The following is a 14,020-nucleotide window of genomic DNA, read 5'->3' on the forward strand; positions in this document are numbered from 1 at the left end:
CTCTGGAGCAGCAGAAAACAACCTTTCACCCTCTTCTATATGACATACTTTTATATATTTGAACATGGCTATCATATCACCCCTTAACCTTCTCTTCTCCAGGCTAAACGTACCCAGCTCCCTAAGCCATTCCTCATAAGGCATTGTTTCCAGGCCTTTGACCATTTTGGTTGCCCTCTTCTGGACACGTTCCAGCTTGTCAGTATCCTTCTTGAACTGTGGTGCCAAGAACTGGACACAGTACTCCAGGTGAGGTCTGACCAGAGCAGAATACAGTGGTACTATTACTTCCCTATTACAAAATAAAAAAATTCCTTCAGTAGCACCTTAAAGACCAACTAAATTTTTATTTTGGTATGAGCTTTCGTGTGCATGCACACTTCATCAGATACGAAAGCTCATACCAAAATAAAAACTTTGTTGGTCTTTAAGGTGCTACTGAAGGAATTTTTTATTTTGTTTCGACTCGGACCAACACGGCTACCTACCTGTAACTTCCCTATTACAGATAGCTCAGTCGATAGAGCAGCAACCTCTTAATCTCAGGGTCATGGGTTCAAGTCCCAAGTTGGGCAAAAAGATGGGGGGGTTGGACTAGATCACCCTTGTGGGGGGAGGACCCTTCCAACTCTACGATTCTAATCTCAAGAAGCATCCATTTGCAAGGAACCCAGCGAGATGCCTTCTACTGAGTGAGTGAGTCAGGGCATGGAGTCCACCCGGCTCAGTGCTGCCTGCACGGGCTGGCAGCAGCTCTCCAGGATTTCAGGCGCGGAAGAGCTCACGGCCGAACAGAGAACGAGGCTGCGAGGGAGAATTCAGAAGCATCAGCCAGCAGCTCGAGGAGGAAGCGGTAGTTGCCGTGTTTCCTGTACAACGGGGAGCTGATTTCACACACACACACACACACACACACACACACACACACACACACACACACACACACACACACACACACACCCCGAGCAGACTGGGTGGGGACTCGCATCTGAGGCTCAGCTCAGCTCAGCTCAGATCTCTGGCGATCCAGCTGTTGCTGCTACTCCCGGCTCTGGGGGACTCAGGAAAGGAGGGGGGCATTTTGCTTCTGACCACATCTGGATCCAGGAGGGAAGGAGAGGGACTCCGCTGTGTGCTCCAGTTTGTGAAATCTTCGTCCAGGTAAAGGAGAGGGGGAAAGCCCACTAAACGTGCTCGGGGGGGGGTCTTTATCCCTTTTCTTCCTGGGCTGTAGGTTTTGTTCCTTTTTCTCCAACGCGATGGTCAACGGGCACCCTCGTTTCCTATGCTGCATGCCTCTGATCGATCGATCGATCTATCTATCTATCTATCTATCTATCTAATCTATCTAATTTTCCACCTTTGGGTTTGTGGCGCCTCTGGGGTGGGCTGACAAACCCTGCCCGGATTTCTTGCAAGCAAAATATGACCCTCTGTTTGGGGGAAGGAATCTTGCAACCGGGGAATGTGTCGAGGGAGGGAGTCTTAATAACATGTCTCTCCCCCGCCAGTGCAAGAGAAATTGATGGGAATGTGTGTGGTGGTGTGTTTTTCTTTTCTTTTCTTCATTCAGCCCGAGAACAAAACACACACACACACACACACACACACTTTACGCCTCATGGCTCTTTGCAAAAACTGCATTAAATTTAATTTGGTGTCACACCGGAGTTGATGCATCCCCAGCGCTCTGCCTAATTTGTAATGCACGTGAATTTTTATATAATATTTTTTAATTAAAAAAACCCCCACCCTCCCCTCCTTTCTGCTCGGGATCTTCCTGGGTGGGCGAGGGATCCCTTCCCACCTGGATCCGTTTGCAATCTCTTTGTTCGGAGCAAGTAGCATTTGCTGGCGTGCCTCCCATGTCTCATGCCGGGAGTGATGTTGATCAGGAGAGTCTTGTCTGTCTGATTCAGATACTAAAACTCACGGCAAGCATATTGGGATCCCACCCAATATGTGTATATATTAAATCCTTCTGCTCGGCTTTGTTTCCTCCTTCTCCAGCTGGAGAAGCTGTCTTTTTTAAATTCTTTTAAGTTGGGGCGGGGTGGGGGGGGGAGAGAGGAAAATCTGCGCATTGGCTCCTTCTTCTGGAAATATTTCTCTGGTGTTAGCAGATTTTTAAATTTTATTTTAAGGCAGTGGTAGGTGGTATTACTGCTCTGATGGCAAGGGGGTGGGCAGGAAATCTGGCGAGGGTGGGAAGCTGTGTTCTGCTGGCGGCGGTGCATGAATGCAAGATTGCCAAACTGCCCAGAGAAGGAGTCTGGTGTTTATTTTTTAAGGTGGGTGGGTGCGGGTGGACAGATAAGCTTTAAAACTGGGTGGTGGGCAGATTGAATGGGCAGTCTGACTCAGGGCAAACCAGCCCAGCCTTCTCTTTTACCCCCACACCCACTTCCACACCGCCAGCCCATTCATAAAATGACCTGGGATGGGGACTCTACACAGGATGTTGACATTGTGGAAGAAGCCCAAGCCTCGCCAAAGGGTGAGTGGCCATTGACAAAGCAGGTCATGCCACAGAGTCCAGCCTCTGGGAACAAAGACTGAATTTAGAAGACTTTGGCTGGCCTGCTAATCCTGGATGAATGAGAGCTGGCTCTCCTGCCTTTCATTTTTTTAAAAATCATTTTTTAAAAAAAGAACGAAAACTGGAGATCAGCTTTTCAACCAGCTCCACCACAAAATATATGCGCGTGCGTGCGTGTGCACACACACACACACACACACACACACACACCTACCACTATCCTACAGTACAAGGCAGAACAGTCCAAACTTCGCATTTCTACTCCTTTTTCTTTAAAAGGAGGGGGGGGAGAGATTAATTCTTAGGTGGGTGTAAAGAGGAAGATGGTTGAACCCAGGTCTCTGAGATGGGGAAACGCTTTGAATTCTGATTTCGTAAGGGGCAGATATCTAAGAAGGAAGAAGGGATTGCAGGGGAAACGAGAAGTGAACTCTAGCAAAATAAGCATCTTTTGTTTTGAATGCCGAGAACTCAGCTTTGCAGAGGTGAGGCGGCAGGGTGGGAAGAGAGGAGGCAGAGATTGTGACTCTCGAGATCAGCGGCAGAGATGGGAGTGGGAGGGAAGAAACTTGGGTGGGGATTCAACACCCCCCACGTTTATGAGGCAATTAAAAATGGCACTCCCCTCCGCCTCGTTTGCCGCCTCCCATTAATTTTGCGCTAATCGACTATTACAACCTATAAAGCTCAATGGGCCTTAGCCTCTCCGCTCACAAGTCATCCCAAGACAAAGATACCTGTTGCCTCTTAGGAGGAGAGTTTTGTTAGGGCCTTATTTAAAAAGAGCCTGGGAACATTTTTGCTTCTCCGCAAGGATTGCCTGGCCAGGTTCTCAAACTTGCTGGTCCCTTAAGACAAGAAGAGGTCACCTGCTTTGATTGGTGCTTCCTGCTTGGCAGGGGGTTGGACTGGATGGCCTGTAATAAGCAAAAATCTGCTCTTATTCCCTTATGGGGTACACAAGAGCCCTTATTGGGTTCTCCATCAGTCGGAGAATATAACAGAGGCCAACCAGAGAATTTTGAGAAGCAAAGCCTTTATTTTTGCTGTTGCAACAGGGTCCTTCCCCTCACGCAGGAGAACAAGGAAGGAACCCAGAACAAAAGAGAACCTCCACTTTTATCAGTTTTCCCATCACCAAGAAACACCCCCAAAATACATCATTCCTACATCACAGCTACGTAATCAATACCTCACGAAAAGGGAGGGTTCAAGGTAGAAATCTGAGCACCTTTGACACCTCTCCTAGTCCTCCTCTCACCCCACCCAGGTGTGAATTCCTAAACACAAAGAGAAATTAACAGTTTCTTAAAAGTTGATCACTATCTTTTGTTCTGGGGAGTCTTCCATTGTGAATGAGATGGCTAGTAGTCTGGCACCATTGATGGGGAAATGTCCAGTTGGCAGAGCCTCCGGCTTACAGGATTATTATGGCTCCCAAGTTGATAGTCATGTGGAAATGTGCGTGTGATTCTGATCAGAGAGAGTCAAAATGGTGTCAGTCAGGCCTGTCTTCCTGTGCTGTTTCAGACATGTGCCTGTACATTCATGTACATGTTTATGAACAATTATTATTATTATTATTATATATAACCTTAACATTTACAACAGGCCCTTGTGGTCCCTTCCAACTCTATGATTCTATGAATCTACCTCTCCTTCATTCCAGCCACCATCCGAAAAGAACCCATCAGCTGGGCGGAAAGACCAGCCTGTATTTCAGGGTACATGCTCTCTGTAGGGTGGCTTGGCAACATCTCCCTCTTGATTTCTGGCTCCGCGATGGGGATCCTATACCATACCCACTCGACTGCTCCTTCATATTAACTGGATTTCATGGAATCCTCCAGATTCCAATCCTCTTTTCTGCCATATGGCCGTGCATGGAATTGAAATGCAATTGGCTTAAAGATGAGGTAGAAAGCCACTTGTCCTCTCTCTCTCTCTCTCTCTCTCTCTCTCTCTCTCTCTCTCTCTCTCTCTCTCTCCCTCCTCCCCTTTCTGCTTTTCAGTGGGCTTTTTGCATCACCTTGGTGGGTGTGGCATGATCTGAAAGCCTCCATAATGGAGACAGTGCTAGAGGGGGTTTTTGGTGGGGGGGGGCGACAGCTAAAGAAGGCTTGATAAATGTTTGTAAAATATAACTGCTCTGGAGAAAGTAATATCTCTCCCCACACCTCTGCTGGTTGCTTCTCATAATAAAAAAAGGTAAAGGACCCCTGGACGGTTAAATCCAGTCAAAGGTGACTATGGGGTTGCAGCGCTCATCTCGCTTTCAGGCCGAGGGAGCCGGCGTTTGTCTGCAGACAGCTTTCCGGGTCATGTGGCCAGCAGGACTAAACCGCTTCTGATTCACAGAGGAACATTAGGAAGAACTTCCTGACAGTAAGAGCTGTTCGGCAGTGGAATTTGCTGCCAAGGAGTGTGGTGGAGTCTCCTTCTTTGGAGGTCTTTAAGCAGAGGCTTGACAGGCATATGTCAAGAATGCTTTGATGGTGTTTCCTGCTTGGCAGGGGGTTGGACTGGATGGCCCTTGTGGTCTCTTCCAATTCTATGATTCTAGGACCGTAACAAGTGCCAGAGCGCATGGAAACACCGTTTACCTTCCCGCCGCAGCAGTACCTAGTTATCTACTTGCACTGGTGTGCTTTCGAACTGCTAGGTTGGCAGGAGCTGGGACAGAGCAACGGGAGCTCACTCCATCTCAGGGATTCGAACCGCCGACCTTCCGATCGGCAAGCCTAAGAGGCTGTGGTTTAGACCGCAGCGCCACCCGCATCCCTGCTTCTCATAAAAATTCTTGTTGAGATGGCCCGATTGATGGGGCCCAAAAGGCCCAAAGAAACATGTGCCCGCAAGACGGGGTGATGACAAGGAAAATTTGAAAAGCCGTAGCTCAGTGACAGAGCATTGCCCTTGGAGGCAGGGAGTCCCGAGTTCAATTCCTGACTTCTTCAGATTCTGCTGGGAGAAAAAACCAAGGAAAACCAGTGCAGACAGTGCTGGTTAAGATGGGTCAGTGATATAAGGCAGTATCCTAGTTTCCAAGAATCACAGAGTTGGAAGGGATCCTGAGGATCATCTAGTCCAACCCCCTTGCAATGCTGGAATATGCAGATGTCCCTTACAGGAATCGAACCTGCAACCTTGGGCGTTACCAGCACCAGGTTCTAACCAACTGAGCCAATTTTATTCTAATCCTAAAAGAGGGTTAGCTCTGAATCCATGGAAGTGGGAAAGTCTACCGAGAAAAACAAATTTCCCGAACTGAGTGAGGGTAAGCCTATGTTTGGCTGGATTGATTCACTGAGATCACCTGATTTCCAGGACCAGGAGGATTCTGAGTTGTGGTGGCAGAGCCCCAACTTGAGGTCCCCAACAGGTGGCCTTGCGGACATCTGGAATAGAGGAGTGGTCTTGGGTTGACTACAACTCCCATCATCCACATCCAGTTTAGCCAGTGGTCAGGAATGATGGGTGTTGTAGTCCCAACATTATTTGGAGGGCACCAGGTTGGAGAGCGATTGGAGAGAGCTTGGCACGTAGCTTCCAGGGCTTCTGATCGGATCTTCCCCTGGGCAGATGCTGGAACAGATTTTCTAACTAGCGGCTTGCTAATTTACTGATATGTGTCTTGTGGAAGTCCTATAGTGAGCCTGTTTTGCGGGCAGAAGGTCCCGGGGTCAATCGCTTGCGTCTCCCGTTAAAAGCATCTGCAGCTGAGGAGGGGGGGGAATGTCTACTCCTCTGCCCGAGGCCCTGGAGACCTGCTGCTGACAGTCAGAGTGGGCAATAGTGGGCTCGTCTGACCTAATGTAAAGCAGCTTTTTATGTGAATCACCATGTTAGAAGCTAAAATGGGAACTAGCTCCTGCCTGTAGCCCCTGATTGATTCAACGCTGTTTCTGCGTACAGTATTGTTTCCATAGCTCTCCTCCTTTGCAAAGCGCTGTGTCGTCTTGATTCTATGGGCCTTATAGTTTCATGGGGTGGTCCAGTGGTCTGACTCGGTATAATAATAATAATAATAATAATAATAATAATAATAATAATAATTGTACCCCGCCCACACCCTCCAATATTTCTCCTGTGAAAATAGAGACATCGTAAGGAGAAGTGGGACATTCCAGGATGAAATCAGAAACTGGGATAGCTTCTCTAAATCTGGGACTGTCCCTGGAACATAGGGACACCAGGAGCATCTCTTGGCTGCAAGGGAGATGATGGCTGAGGCTCTGGTGCGGTTTTGCCCTGCTGAAACGGTTGTGTGCATCTGCGTGCGCCATTCAGTTGCAGTCCTGAGAGCTTGGCTGAAGCCAGCCTGTTCAGAGACTGACAGGCGAGCGAAGGGATTTCCTTCAGACGCTGCTCAAAAGGCCACACCTGCTCTGGTGCCCAACGCACTCTTGGCGGAGAGTCTTGACGTGCACAGAATGGAGAGGGACCCACAAAGAGAGCTGTGGCTCCGGCAGGGAAGCACAAAGCAGAGGGAAATTGCAGAGCTGGTCAGAGGGTCACACGCTTGACGTCTTGGAGGAGGCTGAGACGGGGAAGTCAGGATTAGGCTTCTGATATTAAAAGAGAAAGTCGGTTTACATCGGAAGCCCTAGAAATTCACACCCCGGCGACGAGGCACTGTTGCACCTGGATAATAAAGAGTTGTGCCATATGATGTTTCTCTTCTTCTGCCCGCACAGTGGGACTTTGTCTCCCCCATAAAGGTAAAGGGACCCCTGACCATTAGGTCCAGTCGTGACCAACTCTGGGGTTGTGGCGCTCATCTCACTCTATTGGCCGAGGGAGCCAGCGTACAGCTTCCAGGTCATGTAGCCAGCATGACTAAGCCGCTTCTGGCGAACCAGAGCAGCACACGGAAACGCCGTTTACCTTCCCACCAGAGTGGTACCTATTTATCTACTTGCACTTTTGACGTGGCTTTTGAACTGCTAGGTTGGCAGGAGGAGGGACCAAGCAACAGGAGCTCACCCCGTTGCGGGGATTCAAACCGCCAACCTTCTGATCGGCAAGCCCTAGGCTCTGTGGTTTAACCCACAGCGCCACCCAGGTCCCGCTCCTCTCCCCCATGCCTCCCCCCAAATGTGTACTGGGGTTCCCCCAACCCTTTGGAGCAAATTGGGAAAGGGGGGGGGTAAAGCAAAGAGAAGTCCTATTACTCTATGCAGAACATCCTTTTGCTAATGGGGTGACTTTGATGCATCCAGCTGTACTCTGAGTAGGAAATTAATGAACCTATAAAAATAAAAAATCCTTCCAGTAGCACCTTAGAGACCAACTAAGTTTGTCATAGGTATGAGCTTTCGTGTGCATGCACACTTCTTCAGAGGAACCTATGTTTTTGAATCCTGGTGCTGGGGGAGACTCTTGAGAGTCCCATGGACTGCAGGAAGATCAAACCTATCCATTCTGAAGGAAATCAGGCCCTGAGTGCTCACCAGAAGGACAGATCCTGAAGCTGAGGCTCCAATACTTTGGCCACCTCAGGAGAAGAGAAGACTCGCTGGAAAAGACCCTGGTGTTGGGAAAGATGGAGGGCACAAGGAGAAGGGGACGACAGAGGATGAGATGGTTGGACAGCTGCCAGCATGAGTCTGACCAAACTGCAGGAGGCAATGGAAGACAGGAGTGCCTGGCGTGCTCTGGTCCATGGGGTCACGAAGAGTCTGACACAACTAAATGACTAAACAAATGTTAGTCCTGTGCGTTAAGAATATAAGAGGAGCCAGCAGGATCAGGCCAGTGTCCCATCTAGTCCAGCATTCTGTTCTCACAGTGGCCAAACAGTGGGAAATTGGGAAGCAGGATTCGAACACAAGAGCAACTCTATCCTCCAGTGGTTTCCAGCAACTGGGAGTTAGAATTATTGCTGCCCCCAACTGTGGAGGCAGAACATAGCCATTGACTTCAGTGGGTCTACTCTGAGTAGGACTAGCGTTGCATACCACCCGATATCTCTAGAAAGTATCACCACCATGACTTAAGAACTAATCACCTTCTATGCACATCCCAAGGCGATTGACGAACTCGCAATCTAAAACCCCACTAAAAATAGTTTTGAAAACAGGACAAAGCAACAACTAAACTATAGGTTTAAAGCCGTGCAAAATGAACACCTTAAGTCGGAGACCTTTTCATCCTGGGAAAGCTTGTCAAAGCAAAAAAAGGTCCTTCATTGTTTCCGGAAAATGCAGAGAGCACCCGGCTGGCTGTCGTAGCTCAACAGGGTTAGATGAGCGAGATCGGAACTCACGACAGCAATTCTTTGTGTGGGTCGCAGGGAAGGAAATTATCCACAGGTGCTCGGAAGACACAATGCGACATGAAAATGCCCAGTTTTCAGATGTCCATGTCAGTGTCCGCCCCGAAAATAGCCTGCAAATTGTGCAACTGCCGTCTTTCCAGTCTTCCACTAAGTCCGTAGTTCTCGAACTTTTTTGGTGCCATGAACTCAACTCTACACTATAAAAAGCATTATTTTAGAATAAATAACTATGGTAGTAGACCAGGGGTCAGCCAACTTTTTCAGCAGGGGGCCGGTCCACTGTCCCTCAGACCTTGTGGGGGGGGCAGACTATATTTTGAAAAATAATAATAATGAATTCCTATGATGCCCCCAATAACCCAGAGATGCATTTTAAATAAAAACACACATTCTACTCATGTAAAAACACACGGATTCCCGGACCGTCCGTGGGCCGGATTTAGAAGGCAATTGGGCCGGATCCAGCCGCTTAGTTTGCCTACCCATGTACAGTACTAGACTAATCAATAAAAATACAGTGGTACCTCTACTTACGAATTTAATGCGTTCCAAACACACATTTGTAAGTCGAAAAATTTTTTAAGTCGAATCCCATAGGAATGCATTGGGAGAAACAATTCGTAAGTCGAAGCAACCCTATCTAAAAATTCGTAAGTAGAAAAAATCCCATCTAAACCGCATCCAAGATGGCGGACAGAGCTCCATTCGTAAGTAGAAACATTCGTAAGTAGAGTTATTTGTAAGTAGAGATACCACTGTAACAGGAAAGTGACAATGCATAAAACACCACAATATATAAAAGACCATGCAAAAAGACTGAACTGGGCAACAAAGTCACGTAGCAGAATATAATATCTGGATTTTCAATTTTGTATCTCCCCCCCCCCCCCATCTCTGTTCCAAAAGAGTGTGTGTCACTGAGTGCTGGCACTATTTCCCCCCCAAGGCTGGTTATAATGGGATCTTTCTAACAGCACACATATTTCTGTATCATAAAGTTCCTCCGTGCCAGGGCTGGTGCTGCTGGATCTCTGCTCCATTGTTCCTTGTGAAATCAGCGTCATTTAAGGAGGGGGGGAAATCTCATTTCTGTTGCTGCAAGTGGTGACTCTCTTCAGAGGGACAGGGAGTTGGCAATCAGATGCTATTCAAAGTATGTTTGCTTGGGTCTAAGAAAGCAAAAACGCAAATGAATTTTGTGGCACTCGATGGGTCATTGGCCTGATCCGGCGGGCTCTTCTTCAATTTATTGTCGTTGTAGTTATGTGAACCACCCGATAGTGTGTGTTGCAGATAGGGTTGCCAGACTCAATAGTGGCCAGGACTTCTGTGCCTTTAATTGCCCTGCTCTCTTTTGAGTGCTTGAAACCTTAAAGAGAAACCAGCAGACCCTTTGCTTGGAAATTAAACAAAGGGTCTGCTGGTTTCTTTTTAAGGTTTCCAGATTCAAAAGAGAGCAGGGCAATTAAAGGCACAGAAGTCCTGGCCACTATTGAGTCTGGCAACCCTAGTTGCAGATCACTCTTAGAGAATCACCTGTGATTTATTTATTTTTTATCACAAGTGCAGACCCTCCTAGTGTCCCTATTTTCCAGGGACAGACGCCATCCCGGTTTCTGATTTGATCCTGGAATGTCCCGCTTTTCCTTAGGACATCCCTATTTTCATCGGAGAAATGTTGGAGGGTATGGAGTTATGTGACCCCCAAGATACACCCTTTAGAAGACACCTGAAGGCAGCCCTGGATAGGGAAGTTTTTTTAATGTTTAATGTTTTATTATGTTTTTATCCATTTTGGAAGCTGCCCAGAGTGGCTGGGGCAACCCAGTCAGATGGGTGGGGTATAAATAACAAAATAATAGTTATTATTATTTGTTTGTTTATTTATTATTAATAATAACATCCCTATTTTCATCGAAGAAATGTTGCAGGGTATGCAAGTGCAGCTAAGTTTAAGGCTTATGCACAATTTCTTCCGTTTACCTTTGCCTGCAAAGAGCGGTGCAAAAGTTAAGTTTGGATAAGCCCTTAGTTTCAACTTTCTAGATAAATAACTATGCTAGAGCAGTAGATGATGGAACTGATCAGAGGGGAGCTGAAACTGGATTCAATCTATCATATTCAATATATAGAAGCATAGAATTGTAGAGGTGGAAGGGATCACAAGGGTCATCTAGTCCAACCCGTGTGGGACTCGAACCCACAACCCTGAGATTAAGAGTCTCATGCTCTGTTTATGCAAATAGACAGTTGCCAAGAAAGACCAGCAGAGTCACATTTGACGTCAGGAGGAGAAACTTCCCAGAAATGAAGGGACTGGGAAAGAAGAAGTTGAAAAGAAAAGATGAAAGTAGTTAAATCTCTCCGGAGAGCTGGAGGGCTATTCAGTTAATTGAATTAATTATTTCCATCTGTCTACACAATGGAAGATGCAGGGCAGATTCCTGTATCTGAGCAAACTTTCGCAGGAAGCAAGTCTGAGCAACTGAGGTCATGATATCAGGCAAAGTTCTGGGCCTTATTGACGAATGAAAAACAATCAGGTTCTGTTGGTGTCAATCCGACAAGTCACAAAGAACTCAGAAGTGAAATTGCTTCCAAAAAAAGGAACTTTCCCCTAATTTCACTCTCCGTATCTGAGCGATGGAGAACATAGAACACCAGTTATTTAAACGGGATTCAGGAGGTATCCGGGAAATTACAGGTTGGTGAGCTTAATGTCTGTTGCAGGAAAACCCGTGAAAAGCATAATTAAAGATAAGATTCCCAAGTATATAGAAGAAGAAGTCTTGCTGAAGCAGAATCAGCATGGCTTCTGTAAGGTTAAGACCTGTTGCACTAAGCATTAGGAAAGGGATTAGAAATAAAAATCGTTGCCATAACAACGCCGTTATACAAATCTGTGGTGCAGCTGCATTTGGAATACCTCACTTCAAAAAGGATATTGTAGAGTTGGAAAAGGTTCAGAAAATGACAGCTCAAATGTTCAAAGGGATGGAGAGACTCCTATGAGGAAAGCTTGCAGCATTTGGGTTTTTTTAGAACAGGCAAGGAAGAAGGGCCAGGATAGAAATTTATTCCCCTCCCTTTCTCAAAACACTAGGGCTGAATCTAGACACATATTTGTTGTTAAAAATATGTGTTGAATTTGCCATTAGCTCACCATCGCCATCTAGTGTCACGTTTGTATAATGCACTTAAAACATTAGATTTGCAGCTGCAGAGCTGAGCGATAGGAATCGTGGTGAAAGTGAATGTTGGAAGATGCAGGACAGACAAAAGGAAGTACAGGCAACCCCCGTTTTGTGCAGGGGTTACGACGTCCTGGGTCATTGCACCTGCCGGTGGAGAGCACATGAATCTGCCCCACCCCCTTATGCCCTGTCACACCCCCTTCCGCCTCCGAAAAAGGCCCACGCATGTACGGTTGCACATTCTTTGAACGCACGCGAAACAGCTGTTGCCTGTACATCTTCACACATAGCAGGGAGTTAAATTATAGAATTCGCTCCCGCAGGAGGCAATGAGGGCCACCAACTTGGACGGCTTTAAAAGGAGACAAAGTAATAAGGCTACATGGTTCTACCTCAATAGAAGGCCCACCGCATCTTCAGAGGTGTGTTATGCCTTTGAAAACCTTTTCTGGAAGGAACCACAAGCCGTGAGAGAGCAGGATGCAGGATCTGAGGGGCCTTGGGTCTAATCCAGCCCGACTCTTCTTTTGTTCCTGTTCAGGATGATGTCCTTCTGCACCTGGTTGCATGCACACATTCCATTCCTGTTGGGACAGGGCTTCTTCCCCTCCTCCTCCTCCTCCTCCTCCTCCTCCTCCTCCTCCTCCTCCTCCTCCTTCTCCTTCAATAGGCAATAGGAGTATAGCATCTAGATCTAGGGAAGTAATAGTACCTCTGTATTCTGCTCTGGTCAGACCTCACCTGGAGTACTGTGTCCAGTTCTGGGCACCACAGTTCAAGAAGGATACTGACAAGCTGGAACGTGTCCAGAAGAGGGCAACCAAAATGGTCAAAGGCCTGGAAATGATGCCTTATGAGGAACGGCTTAGGGAGCTGGGTATGTTTAGCCTGGAGAAGAAAAGGTTAAGGGGTGATATGATTGTTGTTGTTGTTGTTTAGTCATTTAGTCGTGTCCGACTCTTCGTGACCCCATGGACCATAGCATGCCAGGCACTCCTGTCTTGCACTGCCTCCCGCAGTTTGGTCAAACTCATGTTCGTAGCTTCGAGAACACTGTCCAACCATCTTGTCTTCTGACGTCCCCTTCTCCTAGTGCCCTCAATGATATGATAGCCATGTTCAAATATAGGATGTCATATGGAGGAGGGAGAAAGATTGTTTTCTGCTGCTCCAGAGAAGCGGACACGGAGCAATGGATTCAAACTTCAAGAAAGAACCTTCCACCTAAACATTAGGAAGAACTTCCTGACAGTAAGAGCTGTTCGGCAGTGGAATTTGCTACCAAGGAGTGTGGTGGAGTCTCCTTCTTTGGAGGTCTTTAAGCAGAGGCTTGACAGGCATATGTCAAGAATGCTTTGATGGTTTTTCCTGCTTGGCAGGGGGTTGGACTGGATGGCCCTTGTGGTCTCTTCCAACTCTATGATTCTATGATTCAGAAGGATGACGTCCTTCTGCACCTGGTTGCATGCACATATTCCATTCCTGTTGGGACAGGGCTTCTTCCCCTCCTCCTCCTCCTTCTTTGGCAGTCATTCGTAGCTGAGTAAGATTGTCTTCCATAAACACAGTCTTAACAATGAGCAGGACCAATGGCCAAGGCTGTTGGGAGCTGGAGTCCAACAAGATGGGGAATTCACCATGCCAGCCAGCCACCCCTGGGGTGGAGGAAAAAGAAAGTCCATAACTGCCACGCTGAAAAGCAAGGAGGCCATCTGTCATGTATGCTTTAGTTTAGATTCCTGCATTGCAGGGGGTTGGACTAGATGACTCTTGGAGGTCCCTTCCAACTCTACAGTTCTATGGTTCTCTTATTCTGTCCATCTGAAACCAGATTTTTCCACTTAACAGGAAACAAAGGAGAGGGGGGAGGGAATGTGGCAAAAGGTCTTCATGGGTAGCATCCTTTATTTTATTTTTTTAGTCATCGCAGACTCAACAAAAGTGTTGCACCTTCCCTCAGGAGGATTCCCTCCGGCGATGCAGCCTCTCTGTGCGAAATCTCCGAGG

At 47.2% G+C, this 14,020-nt stretch overlaps 1 protein-coding gene across 3 annotated transcripts in view; it reads left to right on the forward strand.

The window, feature by feature from the left end:
• Window positions 1–920: 920 nt before the first annotated feature.
• Window positions 921–14,020, forward strand: part of GNG2 (G protein subunit gamma 2) — a 59,067-nt gene continuing 45,967 nt past the window's right edge. The window contains exon 1 of one of the 3 annotated variants that reach the window (XM_088655906.1): window positions 921–1,161. The gene's annotated coding sequence lies outside the window, so the exon portion shown is untranslated. Of the gene's footprint in view, window positions 1,162–11,485; window positions 11,524–14,020 lie in introns of those variants that run through there. The other 2 variants (XM_035100568.3, XM_088655901.1) reach the window with 2 other exon arrangements.

The sequence above is a fragment of the Zootoca vivipara genome, chromosome 1 (genome assembly GCF_965207765.1).
Source record: "Zootoca vivipara chromosome 1, rZooViv2.hap1.1, whole genome shotgun sequence".
Classification (NCBI taxonomy): Eukaryota; Metazoa; Chordata; class Lepidosauria; order Squamata; family Lacertidae; genus Zootoca; species Zootoca vivipara.